A 17510-nucleotide genomic window follows, 5' to 3' on the forward strand; every position below is an offset into this window, starting at 1 on the left:
TACTACTAACAAATTAAGAATTAAAAAAATAAAAATTAGATGCAGTATTCATGGATGAAGATCAGAGACATGTCCAATGCAAAATAAATTAAGGTCACATGACCATCTTAACACTTGCACCGTTCATGGATGCAACATTGAACATCTCAACCACAAGAGATCATGTGATTCCATTTAATAGTAAACACACACAACCAAAGGTAGGTACCTTTCCTAGTGTTCCACCAGTAGCCTAAACATACAACTTCTCTAGATGTATTTACGAAGGCTCAGAGTTCAGACGCTAGTGGACCCGAATCCTCCCTCCCCCCAAATGATGCTATCGAGGTCCTCCACCTCAGCGGCCTCCGGCGTCGCGATCACCTGGACGATCATCTGTGCGACGCGGTCACCGGACTTCACGGCAAAGTCCACCTCCGAGTGGTTGAAGAGCACGACGCCCACCGGGCAGCGGTAGTCCGCGTCGATCACCCCTACGGTCACGTCGGGAAAGTGAAAACTTATTTGTGCTCGTCAGCGTCCAAATCCAATAGGGTATTTTCTTACTTTTTAGCACATGCACATGGATCAATAGTAATAGCCAGAGGGCTGGTCCTTACTAGTTGCACAAGACATGAAGAAGGGCGGGTCCCCTCCTTGTTGCACGAACAAATCAACGAGAGACACTGCCGCGAGCCGTGAAGAAGGCCGAGTCCCCTCCTTCTGTAAATAGCTCGGGCGCATAAAGTTGTAAGGAATCTTAATACAATGAACTCATAGTAATGCATAATAACAAGAAAAAAAAACCATGAATCCTAAATAAAAAGATCATTCTATGAGTCGGGTTGACAGTTTCGAGACGGCATAAGCATCCTAGATATTCAGTCTAATCTAAAAAGTGAAAAAGACAAGGAGCATATGCACCTTGACTCCCACAGGTGGAGATACAAGGCTAGCTTAGCTCAATCAGAATACTATGGTTTCTACAAAACTGTAGTTTTGGAAACTGTGAGGTGTTTGGCTAAAGCAACAACAGTAGTTTCATAAACACTTGTATTCCTGATAAGTGTTTTCTCTAAAATCCTACGACAATCGACAGAAAAGGTATTCAATTAAAACTTAGGTCTCGCTGGGATGGGCCCTATGAGACAGGCATTGTAAGTACACAGATATTTCAGTTACAAAAAGATATTTAGTTAAAAAGTGACAAATAACTGAATGAAACTCAGACTATATATTTCAGTTACAAAAAATATTTCAGCTTAGGAATGGATTATATAAATCAGACTAGATAGATAACACTACTGAAGCTTACAAGCAAATACATGGGGCATACAAAGATGAAAAACATGCAGTCCTTCAAGTAAATATGAAGACAAAAGGAATGATTTACTTGTTATTCTATTTGACCCCAGTATCTGCCATGCATACAAATACATATGTGTATTCGACAAAATCTGCAGCTATGCATTATAGTTGCTATCAAAAAGACATTGTAAACCTATCTTGGTTGTAAATTACTGTGATGTAAGATGCCACCAAAAAATGTATCTCCATCTTGAAATTTAGATTTTTATTGACACTATACATAGGTCAGACAAAACACTATAATTCAAGCAAAAAAAAGTAGCTTTGCTTAAGAACATGATAGTGAGTACTTACAACTTATCTTAAAATTTCAGGATCAATAAGCTGAAGGAAACAAAGGCGAAGTAAGAATGCGAGGATGAGTCATACCTGCAAGATGAAGAGCATGCATCCCTTCGGGTAAGCCAAAAATAGCTTCTTGTGAAAAAGAAAACAAAGATCATGTTGTTGTATCTAAATGGTTTGTAAAATATTGTATTTACATAATGGGACATACACATTTACTGAACTTCTTTAGAATGGGGCACAAAACTGATAAGAATACAAAAATATTCAGGTAAACTAGAAGTGACACATTACTGAAAATTATAGTTCAAAACCACTTTAAATTGAGGCAACCAAAAAGAGAAGGAATACACATTACTGGGCAAAAATGCACATTAAATTAAAATGCATATTTTCAGTTAAGTAACAATGATTTGGACTGTAGTTTCAGTCTTTTATTAGTCTATCTTACAATGCAATTTTACATTGCAAACACTACCATTACAAAGGGAATTCACAGAAAGTACATAGGGATTTACAGTGTAAGTATGAATATTAGATTGACTGAACTTATTCTTTGCACAAGTGAGAAATCTGAAACCCTTCTTGTACTTCTTCTGCTGCTACTAGTACAACCTAAGCACTAACAACAATTGAGCAAGAAATATAGTGCAGGATGAAACTCTGCGTTGCCGGCCGGCGAGGCTGAGCAGCAGGTGGCGGATGCGAGCGCCGGACGGGGAGAGCAGAGTCACTTAGAGTGAGTGTAGCTGTGTCTTGCTTGACTTGACCAATGAATCACATGTCACTACGTACATACTAGTTTTGCTTGACTTTGACCCACCAAAGTCTTAAACTATGATTAACATCCAATGACCCGGCAAAAAGGAGATTAGCCTCTAATGATGATCATACGTATGCTAGTACTTGAAGCAGGCAAAAGTATATGGGAAATAAACGCATTGGATGCCCTGCTCTGCTTTGCCCTCCCCTCTTGCTGGACCAGATGCATTCATTCATTGACTGGGATCATTTAATGTGGGTTAGTGAGCACTAAACAAACAATGAGGATTGTAGGTGGGCAGAGGCTGTAGGCTGCCGTGGGGGTGTCGGTGAATAGAAAAACTATATGGGCATAAACACAAGCAGCTCGCGGGCACGCGGACGAGAGCTCACCTAGTGGATGAGATGAGATGGTACTGTGCTTGCTTCCAGTAACAGCAGACGGAGAAGGGATATAACGACGGTGCGCTCAACTTCACTTCATCCTTGCCCGCCGCTCGGTTGGGTGCCTCCTCACCGTCCCAAACACATCCATCCATGGCTTCAGGCCCCCACCTTGCAGCTTGTCCATGGCCCGCCCCCTTCCTTCAACTGCCTGCACACAACCACGCGAACACACACACGCATCAGATCCGGGGAAGAAGAAGAAGAACCATAGGAAGAAGAAGATGCTACTTTTGGAGGGGATCCCGTGCTGCTGCACCTCTGCCGGATTCGGGCTAGGGTTTCAAGCGGCGTTAGAGGTTGGAGGCCGCGACTAGGGATGGAAGGAGGAGTCGCCCCCCTCTGCTGGTGCCTCGTAGTGGAGAAGGAGGGAGATCCTGGCGGCGGCGGACCTCTGGTGGTCGCCGCAGCCCGGCCACGGTGGCGTGCAAAAGGAGGCTCCTCCAAAGTAGCCGGCGAGAAGACGAGTTGGGGGAGGTGGAAGGAGACGTGGGTTAGGGCGTCGGCATCCCTATCGCCGTCGTTTGGGGCGGAGGATGCATCTGCGGTGTGGGCAAGATTGGTTGGGGGAGGGGCGATGGAGGGGGAGGGGCAAGCGACAGGGAAGATAAGGTTGTGGTGCGGTGCGGTGCCACTAGTTGTAGCGCGGCCCACGGGTGCTTCGCTGCTGCTAAAGAGGGGTACATCAGCTGATCTGGTCAATTTAAAGTAGTAGCGTGGGAATTGCAGCACGCGCTACTACTAGAAAATAGTAGTAGCGCGGCTTTTATACCCCTCGCTGCTACTATAAGCTGTTCTGTGGGGATATTTAGTAGTAGGGTGGAAACAATAGACCCGCGCTACTACTATTTTTTAGTAGTAGCGCACTATTTTTACCCATGCTACTACTAAATAGTAGTAGCGCAGCTTCCACTCCCACGCTGCTGCTATAGCTCTGTCTATAAGCTTTTTCCTAGTAGTGTGTAGTCTTTTTCTTCTTTAAGTAGTGACTCCAGTACTTCAACTGTTCCTTTGTCAACTTTAATGTCTAACAAGATCCAGTGGAAACTGCATGCGCACACGTTTGCATGTCTTAATTAAGCGGGCATGTGCATAACACTAATCAACTACCGTAAACCCTATGTACACTTAATTATTAACATCTAGCTAGCTAGTAAGCAAAAACAGAATTTGTAGTACAAGACAGTGTGACTCACAGGAAGTTGTAAGGAAGTAGCATATCTTCATTGGTATTGAGGCGCTTGAAGAACTCTAGCATGCTTTCCTCTAAACTTACTCGAGAAGTTGAAAGATTCCATGTGTACTCATTAATGGTATTTGGGTCAATGAACCCAATGCCATAGGGTCCAGATTTTTTCATTTCATACATCTTCATCCTGCATATAATACCACAGAAAAGAATATATAGTGAGGATAATTACATGTAATGATTGATCAAAATGATCACTATAGCTAGCTTGAGACTTAAATTACAGAAAGAAATCACTTACAGACAATAGCAACTGACGATAGATTTGTCGAGTGCGTCTTGATTGTATAACTGAAATAGTTCTGAACCCAATCCCTTTTGGGGGCCAAATACCTCCGATCTCTACCGTAGGTGCCAAAGAAGAATGAGAAGAAGCCCAAAAAAAGCAAAAAGGAACATAGCGACCAGCAAACGGAGGGCTAAAACCTGTAGTTTTGAAGCAAGGGATGAGCGCGAAAGCCATTGCGCTTCCGGACAGAGCTTTCTCATGGAAGTAATGCTCCTCCTTGACATTCACCATGAGGGACTCTCGATTGGGAATCTTGGTAATGTTCATGTACCATTGATGCAATTCATACATTCTCGTTGGGAGGTTCTTGACCTTGTCTGGCTCGACCAAAGGTTGGCCCCGGACGTATTTCCGTTTTATTTCCCCCTCTCTAAGCGGAGACATGAGATCGATTTCGAGGAGTTGTCCAACAATGACCTTGAGCATTTCAGCCTGCATTATATGCTCCTCCGTTATTACCATATCGCCCAGCTGGGGAACGTTAACGGTCTGCAGACAATAATATTGGGCGCGCGTACTCCTCTCATGTGTTGTTGGCACAACAAGCGAGGGAATCGATTGCGCCACCTGTTCTCCTAGCTGGAGAACGATTTTCCCGCATTTTTTGCCAGCTGCTTGTTGGCTCGAGATCGAGCATGCTTCCTTCTGTAGTCGTGCTCGATGTGCCTTCCTGATTTGGCGCTCATAGTCTGAGTCAATAGGCTTGGGAGCTGGTGCTCTAGCCATACAAATGAAGTGGTCAATCTTTTCCTCAGGCACTTTCTTCCTTAGCGGCGGTGCCGGTTTCGGTCCAAAATGGACGTCCACTTGGGCCCACACTATGGCTGCGTTTTGCTCCTCGGTTATGTCGTAAGGCCTCTGAGGAAGAGGAGCGAGGCTTGGACCATATTTATATCGCTTGTCTCCGCCTGTACTTCCTGTACTACCTCGACTCGTACCGCTACGCACCATAACTGTAGCGTGTCTTTTTTGCGATTGCTGAGACGGCGGACGTGGCTGAGATGGAGCAGGAGGAGTGGCCTGACATTGTGCCGGACTTGAAGCAGGAGGTTTGGCCTAACACGGTGTTGGACTTGAAACCGGAGGAGTGGCCTGACGCTGTGCCGGACTTGAAGCAGGAGTCTGCTCATGCGTTCGGGGACTTGGAGGAGGTGGCGGACTTCGAGGAGGAGTCGGCTCACGCGTTCGTGGACTTGGAGGAGCGGGAGTCTGCTGACTAGGTGGCGGACTTCAAGGAGGAGTCGGCAGACAACGCGGTGTCGGTGGACTTCAAAAGATGATGCAATCCTTTCTCCATAGGATGATATGATGTATGGCCTCTCCCAGTGTGCGGTCGTCGTCACCTCTAGGAATGTCAAGCTGTAGCCCCGAATATGGGTCCACCACTTCATCAACCAAGACACGAGCATAGCCCTCTGGAATCGGGGTGCAATGGAAGGTTGCTTCAGGGGTAATTGTAAAAGCAACGGCGTCCGCCACCTTCATGGATATGTTCTTCATTTTGGAGTGTAGCTCACAGTTAGTGTTCTCTATGATGTCATCCACAAGGTATGTATCCAACAGTGTGTCGCCCGGGGTGGAACCAACGCTGCTTCTCGGCATGGATGGGATGGTGCTATCCAATGTTGGACGATCATCCGCTTGCTGCTGCCGCTGTTGAGACCCCCTTTCCTGGCTAAGTGAGTCGATCTGCTGCTGCTGCTGCTAGAATTTGAGTGCCAAGTCCATGTTCCTTGCTTCTAGGCCTTGAAGGTGTTCTGCGTCCTGCTTCCTCTGCTCCTCCTCTAGCTTCCTATTCTTCTCCTCCTCCATCTTCTTTCTTGCACGGGACCTGTAGTCGTCGTTCCATTACGAAAAGCCCTCATACCAGGGAATAATGCCCTTGCCTCGTGTTCTTCCCGGGTGTTCAGGATTTCCCAGGGCACGCGTAAGCTCGTCGTTCTCTCTGTTAGGCGTGAACACCCCCATTCGAGCTTCTTCTATTGCGTCAAGTATCTTTTGTTCGGCTCCTTTTAGACTTGCCTTCTTCGAAACCAGACCTGTCTTCGGGTCCAATGCCCCCCATGCGCATAGAACCAAGTTCTGCACCTGGGGGGCCAGCAACTAGTAACCGGAGTGACCCCTGCATCCTCCATCTCTTGCTCAGACTTATCCCACTTAGGCATTCCCACCGCGTAGCCACCTGGACGCAGCCTATGGAACCGCGTCTTTTTTGTGGCATTGACCTTTTTTTATCGACCGTTCCTTAGATAATTCTGATTCCTTGAATTTCACGAAATCGGCCCAGTGTTCTCTTTGCTTATCCAGTGTTCCCGTGAATTCTGGAGTCTTCCTTTCTGCAGCGAGGTAGTTGGCCCATACAGTTTTCTTGTGGGTGTTGAATGCAATTGCCATCTTCTTAAGAGCGGCGTCCTTGACTTTCTGCACATCTGCTTCAGTGAAATAATCTGGTAGGGTGAAATGTTCCATCAGAGATTCGCAAAGGTTTTTTTTGCTCTGTCATCGACCCAAGTAACACATGGACGTTTAGTTTTTGGCTCTTTCCATTCTTGAATGGAGATCGGGAGTTGGTCCTTCACAAGAACTCCGCACTGACGAGTCCACTTATTCGCAATGTTCTTAGGCGTGAGGGGTTCGCCACTAGGTTTGATGGAGTCGATGTTGTACTCTACACCCTCCTTCAACTTTTTGCCCGGGCCTCACTTTGTCCTACTGTCTGTAGAAGCAGATTTGCTCGATCCAGAGGGCTGGAAGAAGAAAGATCGATTCGTTAATATATCTTCAAATAAAAAAACATGTGATGATCACGAGATGCCTGCTTATATAAATATACCTCGCCAGTAGTGTTTGTTATTTCAAGATCAGCATTGTCTGTGTCATCATAAACATTGTCTGTGTCATTATAATCATAATCATAGTTCATGACTTCATCAGCTCGGTCGTCGAGATCGAATATCTTTTTATCACCCTCTCTGGTATTGTTCAGATATTGGGAGCCGTCATCTGCTTCATTCAGATCATCTAGCCTGTGAGGGCTACGTATGATGTCAAACAATTCCTCTTCTCTCTCTCTCTGCTGGTATTGTCCGCCATAGCTTTTACTTAACTAATACAAAAGAAATATAAAACAATTTAGTATTCAAATTACAATGCATGGATGCAATCAATAAGAAAAAACTGAACCATATAGTACATAATATGCATCGTCTCAATTAATATATAATCCCGAATACATCATCGTCTCGAATAATATATATATAATCTCGAATACATCATTGCTCGAATAATATATATAATTTCAAATACATCATCTCGAATATTATATATCGAATACATCACTGGCTAGGTACGAAACAAAGACCAAGTACTACAGAAGAATCTAGGCCACTCGCGGTTCCTGGGGTGCGGGCGGTGGACACCCAAAGAGAAGGAACCATCACAGGATCATATCTCCGGTCATCTGCCCAAATAACCTGCCAAGTATTGGAGCACCTAACGTCCATAGCAGCCATGTAGCGATGGACGTGCTCGTCCTCCTCCCTGACACGGCGACGCACCACCTCCGGCGGGGCCGGCTCCCTCTACACTGAATGTGGCCCACGCGAACACCACCAAAGGAGATCAGGGTCGACGATGGGACCCGATGTCGGGTTCCTCACCAAGCGGCGCGCCCCTCCAGGTAGCACCTCCCAGTGCCAGCCCGGCGGAGCCGAGTCCCGGACATGGGTCCTCTGAAGCAGGAGGTCGTCGCGAACGGGTCGACGGCGAGGATGCGGGCCGGGCATATCGTCGAGAACAAATACTATATGCCCGCAAAAAGTAACATTTTTTAAATAATTGGATTGTGATAACTAAAATTATATATGCAAATTATAACAATTTGACATTAATCTAATTCATCTAACTAAAACTAATTCTAAAATTTCTAACATTTCTATATATATAACTAACATTTCTATAACATTTCTAATATTTCTATAACTAAAAAACAGAAAAGTTGCTAACATTTCTATAACTAAAAATAGAAAAAAATTATAACATCTCTATATAACTAACATTTCTAATATTTCTATAACAAAAAAACAAAAAAAATTCTATAACTAAAATTTATAACTAAAAAACTAATGTGTGTGTGTGTGTGGACATGACGCGACCGAGGCATGAGCTCACCGGCGAGGCGCGGCGACGGGGGGCGGCGACGGGGACGGAGACGGGCCGGGCGGGGACGATGAGACGACGGGGCGGGGCGCGACGACGGGGCGATGGGACGACGGGACGGGCCGGCGACAATAGGGCAGGGCGCGACAATGGGGCGGGCCGTGGCGACGGGGACGGGGACGGCCAGGGCGGCGACAGCGACGGGGATGACAATGAGGGGCAAGGACGGCCGGGGCGGTGACAGCGACGGGGACGGCGACGGGGGTGGCGGCGATAGGGCATAGGAGAAAGAAGCAGAGGGAGAGATGAGAAATGAATTTTTTTGAAGCAGTTTCTTATATACAACACCCCTTTAGTACCGGTTGTAGCCACCAACCGGTAATAAAGGTCTGTTTTGGCCAGGCCAAGCGGCGGGAAGCGCCCCCCCTTTAGTACCGGATGGTGGCACCAACCGGTACTAAAGACCCTCTCTTTAGTACCGGTTGCAGCCACCACCTGGTACTAAAGGGGGTGCGCTGGCGCAGGTGCGGTGCGGCAAGTTTAGTCCCACCTCGCTAGCCGAGGGGCGTCCGCACTGGTTTATAAGCCCAAGTGCGGTAGCTCTCTCGAGCTCCTCTCCAAAGCAGGCCTACTGGGCCTACCTGTTCTCTGCTGCCCTATGGGCCTACTGGGCCTTTGCGGGCCTGCATCCTGGCCCAACAAAATGTTGTGTTTCTAGTCGTATGTAGGCCGCTCTGGCCCAGTAGGCGGGCTTTTTTATTTTCTTATTTATTTTTGCTTTATTTATTTTTGTTTTATTTATTTTTGAGTTGTTTTTTGCTGTATTTAGAGTTTCTTTGTGAATATTTTTGCTTTAGGTACAAAAAATTACAAACTTTCTGTTAGTGCCGGTAGTTTTCAAATTTGAATAGTTTAAATTTTGAATTATTTGAAATTTGTGTGGATCACTAGTTTGTGAATAACTTAACTTTGAAAATCGATTTTTCAGTGATTCTTTTTTCTTATGTTTAATATCAGTGTGTTTTATCATTATATTCAATTTGGTAATGCTTAGGTTATTTAAAAAATGAAATGCCTTTGTAACAGATGAGTTCGTTCGAAACCCTGATACTTCGAAAGAGATTATCCATTTTGTACACGAAGTGCATCCAGTTTTTGCCGTAACCCTTTCTACTTTTTTGCACATGCTATGTGGGTTAAATTATGATATCATGCCAACTTTTAACCTTTTCTGAGTTCATTTGAAATGCTTTTCAATTTCAGGGTCATTTAGCTGAAAAAATCAGTAAATGCATGAAAGAATTTGTTTGCACATAAAATTTCTTCGCGTTTCAAATGCCAAAACACATAACTACCCTAACTATTATGGAGATTCCCTCCTGGGTGTGAAACACAGAAGAAAGTGATGATAGTGAAGCCGATCACATCCCAGATCTTTGGGTGTGAAACTTTTTCTTCGTGTGTGTCCCTTTGCGCCATAGCCATGGAAAATCTTCATCATTTAACTGGATGCTCGGTCAATATTGACTGTGAATGGAGCAATTTCATCAAACTTTTCATAATCTTCTGACATATCTGTCTTGTCATCCATTCTCATGATGTTTCTTTTCCCTGAAAGAACTATGTGGCGCTTTGGCTCGTCGTTTGATCTATTCGCTTCCTTATCTTTTCTTTTTCTCGGCCTGGTAGACATGTCTTTCACATAAAAAACCTGCGCCACATCATTGGCTAGGACGAATGGTTCGTCTGCATACGCAAGATTGTTGAGATCCACTGTTGTCATTCCGTACTGCGAGTCTTCCTTTACCACGCCTCGTGTCATATTGACCCATTTGGACCAAAACAAAGGGACCTTCAAACCACCTCCATAGTTAAGTTCCCATATGTCCTCTATGTAACCATAATATGTTTCCTTTCCTGTGTTGGTTGTTGCATCAAAGTGGACACCACTGTTTTGGTTGGTGCTCTTCTTATCTTGGGCGATCGTGTAAAATGTATTCCCATTTATCTGGTACCCTTTGAAAGTCATTATATTTGAAGATGGTAACTGGGACAGCGAGTACAGGTCATCTTCAATATCGCCATTATGCATGGCACGTTTCTGCAACCAACCGGCGAAAGTCCTTGTTTGTTCATGTGTAATCCAGTTGTCAGACTTCTCCGGGTGTTTGGAGTGTAAAAAATTCTTGTGTTCCTCCATATACGGAGCCACCAAGGCGGAATTCTGTAGAACTGTGTAGTGTGCTTCAGTGAGAGAATGCCCGTCCATACATATTATTTGATGCCCTCCTAGCGTGCCTTTTCCATCTAGTCGGCCCTTATGCCGCGATTCAGGAACCAATCGGCTTAAGGTCAGGAATAAAGTCAATACAAAACTCACTGACCTCCTCATTTTCATGGCCCTTCGAGATGCTTCCTTCTGGCCTAGCACGGTTATGAACATATTTCTTCAAGACTCCCATGAACCTCTCAAAAGGGAACATATTGTGTAGAAATACAGGACCCAAAACGTTAATCTCTTTGCAAAGGTGAACTAGGACGTGCGTCATGATGTTGAAGAAGGATGGTGGAACACCAACTCGAAACTGACAAGACATTGCACCAAATCATTTTGTAACCTTCGTATGATTTCCGGATCGATTACCTTCTGAGAGATTGCATTGAGGAATGCACATAGCTTCACAATGGCTAATCGAACGTTTTCTGGTTGAAGCCCCCTCAATTCAACCGGAAGCAGTTGCGTCATAATCACGTGGCAGTCATGAGACTTTAGGTTCTGGAACTTTTTCTCTGCCATATTTATTATTCCCTTTATATTCGACGAGAAGCCAGACGGTACCTTCATGCTGAGCAGGCATTCAAAGAAGATTTCCTTCTCTTCTTTGGTAAGAGCGTAGCTGGCCTGACCCTGATGTATGCCATCTTTTCCGTGCATACGTTGCTGGTCCTCCCGTGCCTCTGGTGTATCTTTTGTCTTCCCATACACGCCCAAGAAGCCAAGCAGGATCATGCAAAGATTCTTCGTCATGTGCATTGCTACGTCTTGAGCTTGCGTTGGTTTTCCTTGAAGAGGAAAGGGTGATGCAGCAATAGTAGCGTAAGTATTTCCCTCAATTTTTGAGAACCAAGGTATCAATCCAGTAGGAGGCTCCTCAAAAGTCCCACGCACCTACACAAACAAACAAAGAACAAGCAACCAACGCAATAAAGGGGTTGTCAATCCCTTCACGGCCACTTGCAAAAGTGAGATCTGATAGAGATAGTATGATAAGATAAATATATTTTTGGTATTTTATAATATAGATGCAAAAAGTAAAGATGCAAATAAAAGTAGATTGAAAGCTTATATGATAAAAGATAGACCCAGGGGCCATAGGTTTCACTAGTGGCTTCTCTCAAGATAGCATACGTATTACGGTGGGTGAACAAATTACTGTCGAGCAATTGATAGAAAAGCGAATAATTATGAGATTATCTAGGCATGATCATGTATATATGCATCACGTCCGTGACAAGTACACCGACTCCTGCCTACATCTACTACTATTACTCCACACATCGACCGCTATCCAGCATGCATCTAGAGTATTAAGTTCATAAGAACAGAGTAACGCATTAAGAAAGATGACATAATGTAGAGGGATAAACTCATGCAATATGATATAAGCCCCATCATTTTATCCTCGATGGCAACATTACAATACATGCCTTGCAACCCTTTCTGTCATTGGGTAAGGACACCGCAAGATTGAACCCAAAGCTAAGCACTTCTCCCATGGCAAGAAAGATCAATCTAGTAGGCCAAACCAAACTAATAATTCGAAGAGACTTGCAAAGATAACTCATTCATACATAAAAGAATTCAGAGAAGATTCAAATATTTCTCATAGATAAACTTGATCATAAACCCACAATTCATCGAATCTCGACAAAAACACCGCAAAAAGAGTTTACATCAAATAGATCTCCACAAGAGAGGGGGAGAACATTGTATTGAGATCCAAAAATAGAGAAGAAGCCATCTAGCTAATAACTATGGACCCGAAGGTCTGTCGTAAACTACTCACAACTCATCGGAGGGGCTATGGTGTTGATGTAGAAGCCCTTCGTGGTCGATTCCCCCTCCGGCGTAGCGCCGGCGAAGGCTCTAAGATGGGATCTCGTGGATACAGAAGGTTACGGCGGTGGAAATTGTGTTTCGGTGGCTCCTTGGATGTTTTCGGGGTACGTAGGTATATATAGGAGGAAGAAGTACGTCGGTGGCCGCTCGAGGGGCCCAGGAGACAGGGGCGCGCCCAGGAGGGGTGGGCGCGCCCTCCTATCTCCTGGCCGCCTTGATTGCTTATTGACTTGCACTCCAAGTCCTCTGGATCATGTTCATTCCAAAAATCATGCTCCCGAAGGTTTCATTCCGTTTGGACTCCGTTTGATATTCCTTTTCTTCGAAATACTGAAATAGGCAAAAAAACAGCAATACGAGATGGGCCTCCGATTAGTAGATTAGTCCCAAAAATGATATAAATGAGTAAAATAAAGCCCATAAACATTCAAAAGGGGTAATATAATAGCATGGAACAATCAAAAATTATAGATACGTTGGAGACGTATCAAGCATCCCCAAGCTTAATTCCTGCTTGTCGTCGAGTAGGTAAATGATAAAAACAGAATTTTTGATGTGGAATGCTACCTAGCATAATTCTCAATGTAATTTTCTTTATTGTGGCATTATTGTTCAGATCCAAATGATTCAAGATAAAAGCTTATAAAACATAAAAATAATAATACTTCGAAGCATACTAACAAATAATCATGTCCTATCAAAATAGCATAGCCAAGGAAAGCTTATCCGTGCGAAATCATATAGTTAGGCCATGCTTCATTTTCATTACACAAAATACTCCCATCATGTACAACCCCCGATGACGAGCCGAGCAATTGGTTCATACTTTTTAATGCGCTTCAGCTTTTTTCAACTCTTACGTAATATATGAGCGCAAGCCATGGACATAGCACTATGGTGGTGGTTGTAAGGACAAAAAAGGGTATAAGATAGTCTCACATCAACTAGGCGTATCAACAGGCTATGGAGATGCCCATTAATAGATATTAATGTGAGTGAATAGGGATTGCCATGCAACGAATGCACTAGAGCTATAAGTATATGAAAGCTCAACAAAAGACACTAATTGGGTGTGCATCCAACTTGCTTGCTCACGAAGACCTAGGGCATTTTGAGGAAGAACATCATTGGAATATACAAGCCAAGTTTTATAATGAAAAATTCCCACTTAGTATATGAAAGTGACAACATAGGAGACTCTCTATCATGAAGATCATGGTGCTATTTTGAAGCACAAGTGTGGAAAGGAGATAGTAGCAATTGTCCCTTCTCTCTTTTTCTCTCATTTTTTCCTTTTTTTTCTTTGGCCTTTCCTTTTTTTCTTTTTTTTGTTTTTGGCCTTTCTCTCTTTTTTTTTCTTTCTTTGTAAAGTCCGAAGTCTCATCCCGACTTGTGGGGGAATCATAGTCTTCATCATCCTTTCCTCACTGGAACAATGCTCTAATAATGAAGATCATCACACTTTTATTGATTTACAACTCAAGAATTACAACTCAAAGCTAGAACAAGATATGACTCTATATGAATGCCTCTGGCGGTGTACCGGGATATGCAATGAATCAAGAGTGACATGTATGAAAATTATGAAGGTGGCTTTGCCACAAATACGATGTCAACTACATGATCGTGCAAAGAACAATATGACAATGATGGAGCGTGTCATAATAAACGGAACGGTGGAAAGTTGCATGGCAATATATCTCGGAATGGCTATGGAAATGCCATAATAGGTAGGTACGGTGGCTGTTTTGGGGAAGGTAAATAATGGGTGCATGCTACCGGCGAAAGTTGCGCGGTATAATAGAGGCAAGATAAATGGAAGGATGAGTGTGCGTATATCCATGGACTCACATTAGTCATAAAGAACTCATATACTTATTGCAAAAGTCTACTTAGCCCTCGAAGCAAAGTACTACTACGCAAGCCCCTAGAGGGATAGATTGGTAGGAAAAGACCATCGCTCATCCCCGACTGCCACTCATAAGGAAGACACTCAAAAGAGCACCTCATGCAACAAATTTGTCACACAACTTTTACCATGCGTGCATGCTACGGGACTTGCCAACTTCAACAAAAGTATTTCTCAATTTCATAATTACCCACTAGCATGACTCTAATATTACTACCTTTATATCTCAAAAAATTATCAAGCATCAAATTTATCCTAGTGTTTAATGCACTTTCTATGATAGTTTTTATTATACCCAACTTGGATGCTCATCATTCTAGGACCAAATTCATAACCATAGCAAATACCATGCTCTTCTAAGATACTCTCAAAATAATATAAGTGAAGCATGAGAGACTAGCAATTTCTATAAAATTATGCCACCGCCGTGCTCTAAAAGATATAAGTGAAGCACTAGAGCAAAAACTATCTAGCTCAAAAGATATAAGTGAAGCACATAGCACATTCTAATAAATTCTAATCAAGTAGGCTTCTCCAAAAAGGTGTGTACAGAAAGGATGATTGTGGTAAACTAAAAAGCAAATACTAATATAATACACGACGCTCCAAGCAAAACACATATCATGTGGCAAATAAAAATATAGCTCCAAGTAAAGTTACCAATGAACGAAGACGAAAGAGGGGATGCCTTCCCGGGGCATCCCCAAGCTTAGGCTTTTGGATATTCTTGAATATCTTGGGGTGCCTTGGTCATCCCCAAGCTTAGGCTTTTTCCAATCCTTATTCCATAGTCCATCAAAGCTTTACCCAAAACTTGAAAACTTCACAACACAAAACTCAACAGGAAATCTCATAAGCTCCGTTAGTGAAAGAAAACAAAACCACCACATAAGGTACTGTAATGAAATCATTCTTTATTTATTTTGGTGTTAAACCTAGTGTATTCCAAGTTCTCTATGGTTCATACCACTTAATACTAGCCATAGATGCATCAAAATAAGCAAACAACACACGAAAAACAGAATCTGTCAAAAACAGAATAGTTTGTAGAAATCTGTAACTAACGCAAAGTTCTGGAACTCTAAAAGTCTTACCAAAATATGAAGTCCTTGAAAATTTGTTTATTGATCATAAGCAAAAAGAATCAACGCAAAAGCATGTTTCTGTGATTTAACAAAACTAATTTCGTGCGTGCAAAGTTTCTGTTTTTCAGCAGAATCAAATCAACTATCATCATAGGTTATCCTATAGGTTCTACTTGGCACAAACACTAATTAAAGCATGAAAACACATCTAAACAGAAGGTAGATACAAAATTCATTACTAAACAGAAACAAAAATAAAAAACACAAAGAAAATTGGGTTGCCTCCCAACTAGCGCTATCGTTTAACGCCCCTAGCTAGGCATAAAAGCGAAGATAGATCTAAGTAGTGCCATCTTTGGCACTTGATTCATATGTAGCTCGCATGATAGATTCATAAGGTAATTTGACTTTATTTCTTGGAAAGTGCTCCATGCCTTTCTTTAATGGAAATTGGAATCTAATATTCCCTTCCTTCATATCAATAATCACACCAATCGTTCTAAGGAAAGGTCTACCAAGAATAATAGGGAAAGAAAGATTGCAATCTATATCAAGAACGATAAAATCTACGGGCACCAAATTTCTATTTGCAACAATGAGGACATCATTGATCCTTCCTATTGGCTTTTTAATGGTGGAATCCGCAAGGTGCAAATTTAAGAACAATCATCAAGATCATGGAAACCTAGAATATCACATGAAGTTTTCAGAATCATGGAAACACTAGCACCCAAATCACACAAAGCAAAATACTCATGATCTTTAATTTTAATCTTTATAGTAGGTTCCCACTCATCATTAAGTTTTCTAGGTATAGAAACTTCCAAATTAAGTTTTTCATCAAAAGATTGCATCAAGGCATCAAGGATATGTTTGCTAAAAGCTTTACTTTGACTATAAGCATGAGGCGAATTAACAACGGATTGCAACAAGGAAATACAACTTTCTAAAGAACAATTATCATAATCAAATTCCTTGAAATCCGAGATAGTGGGTTCAATACTATTTAAAGTCATGGCCTCTCCAATCCCACTTTTACCTAATTTAGCATCAAGATCTAAAAACTTCGAATTCTTGGGACGCCTTCTAAATAAAGTTGACTCATCTCCAGTCCCATTATTATCAAGATTCATATTGCAAAAAAAAGATCTAATAGGAGACACATCTATAACTTTAAGATCTCCATCATTATTTTCATGGAAACTAGAAGAACACGCCTTTACAAAGCAATCTTTCTTAGCACGCATTCTAGGGGTTCTTTCCTTGCACTCATCAATGGAAATTCTCACAGATTTGAGAGACTCATTGATATCATGCTTAGGAGGAGTAGATCTAAGTTTAAGAGAATCAACATCAAGCAGAAGTCTATCAACGTTCCTAGCCAAATGTAACGCCCCAGATATATTTTCCATATTTGTATCCAACTCTTGCCGTCTCCGGCGCTAAGTTATATTTATTTCTCGGGTTTGGGTCTTTGTCTCCGTGTGTTGTTTTCTTTTTCGTGCATCCCTTATCATGTTTTCACGTGCATTGCTTTTGCATACATGTTCATCTCATGCATTCGAGCATTTTCCCCGTTGTCCGTTTTGCAATCCGGCGTTCCGTTCTCCTCCGGTGGTCATTTCTACCTTTCTTTCTTGTGTGGGGTTTAAACATTTCCGGATTGGACCGAGTCTTGCCAAGCGGCCTTGGTTTACTACCGGTAGACCGCCTGTCAAGTTTCGGGTCATTTGGACTTCGTTTGATACTCCAACGGTTAACCGAGGGACCGAAAAGGCCTCGTGTGTGTTGCAGCCCAACACCCCCCAAATTTGGCCCAAAACCCACCAAACTCTGCTCCATGTCCTAGAGCGTTCGATCAC

General features: G+C 42.9%; 1 long non-coding RNA gene across 5 annotated transcripts; it reads right to left on the bottom strand.

Moving 5' to 3' along the window:
- Positions 1-70: 70 nt before the first annotated feature.
- On the bottom strand, positions 71-3439 carry LOC119291496. 5 transcript variants are annotated; one of them, XR_005142480.1, is made up of 5 exons: positions 3098-3439; positions 2788-2989; positions 1642-1761; positions 600-702; positions 71-473 (listed from the first exon to the last, which is right to left on the bottom strand). It is a non-coding gene; the product is annotated as an uncharacterized LOC119291496 (long non-coding RNA). The 5 variants fall into 5 exon arrangements; XR_005142481.1 differs by having other exon boundaries at positions 1642-1764; XR_005142479.1 differs by having other exon boundaries at positions 1642-1716; positions 3098-3437.
- Between the last annotated feature and the right edge of the window lie 14071 nt (positions 3440-17510).

The sequence above is a fragment of the Triticum dicoccoides genome, chromosome 4B (assembly GCF_002162155.2).
Source record: "Triticum dicoccoides isolate Atlit2015 ecotype Zavitan chromosome 4B, WEW_v2.0, whole genome shotgun sequence".
Classification (NCBI taxonomy): Eukaryota; Viridiplantae; Streptophyta; class Magnoliopsida; order Poales; family Poaceae; genus Triticum; species Triticum dicoccoides.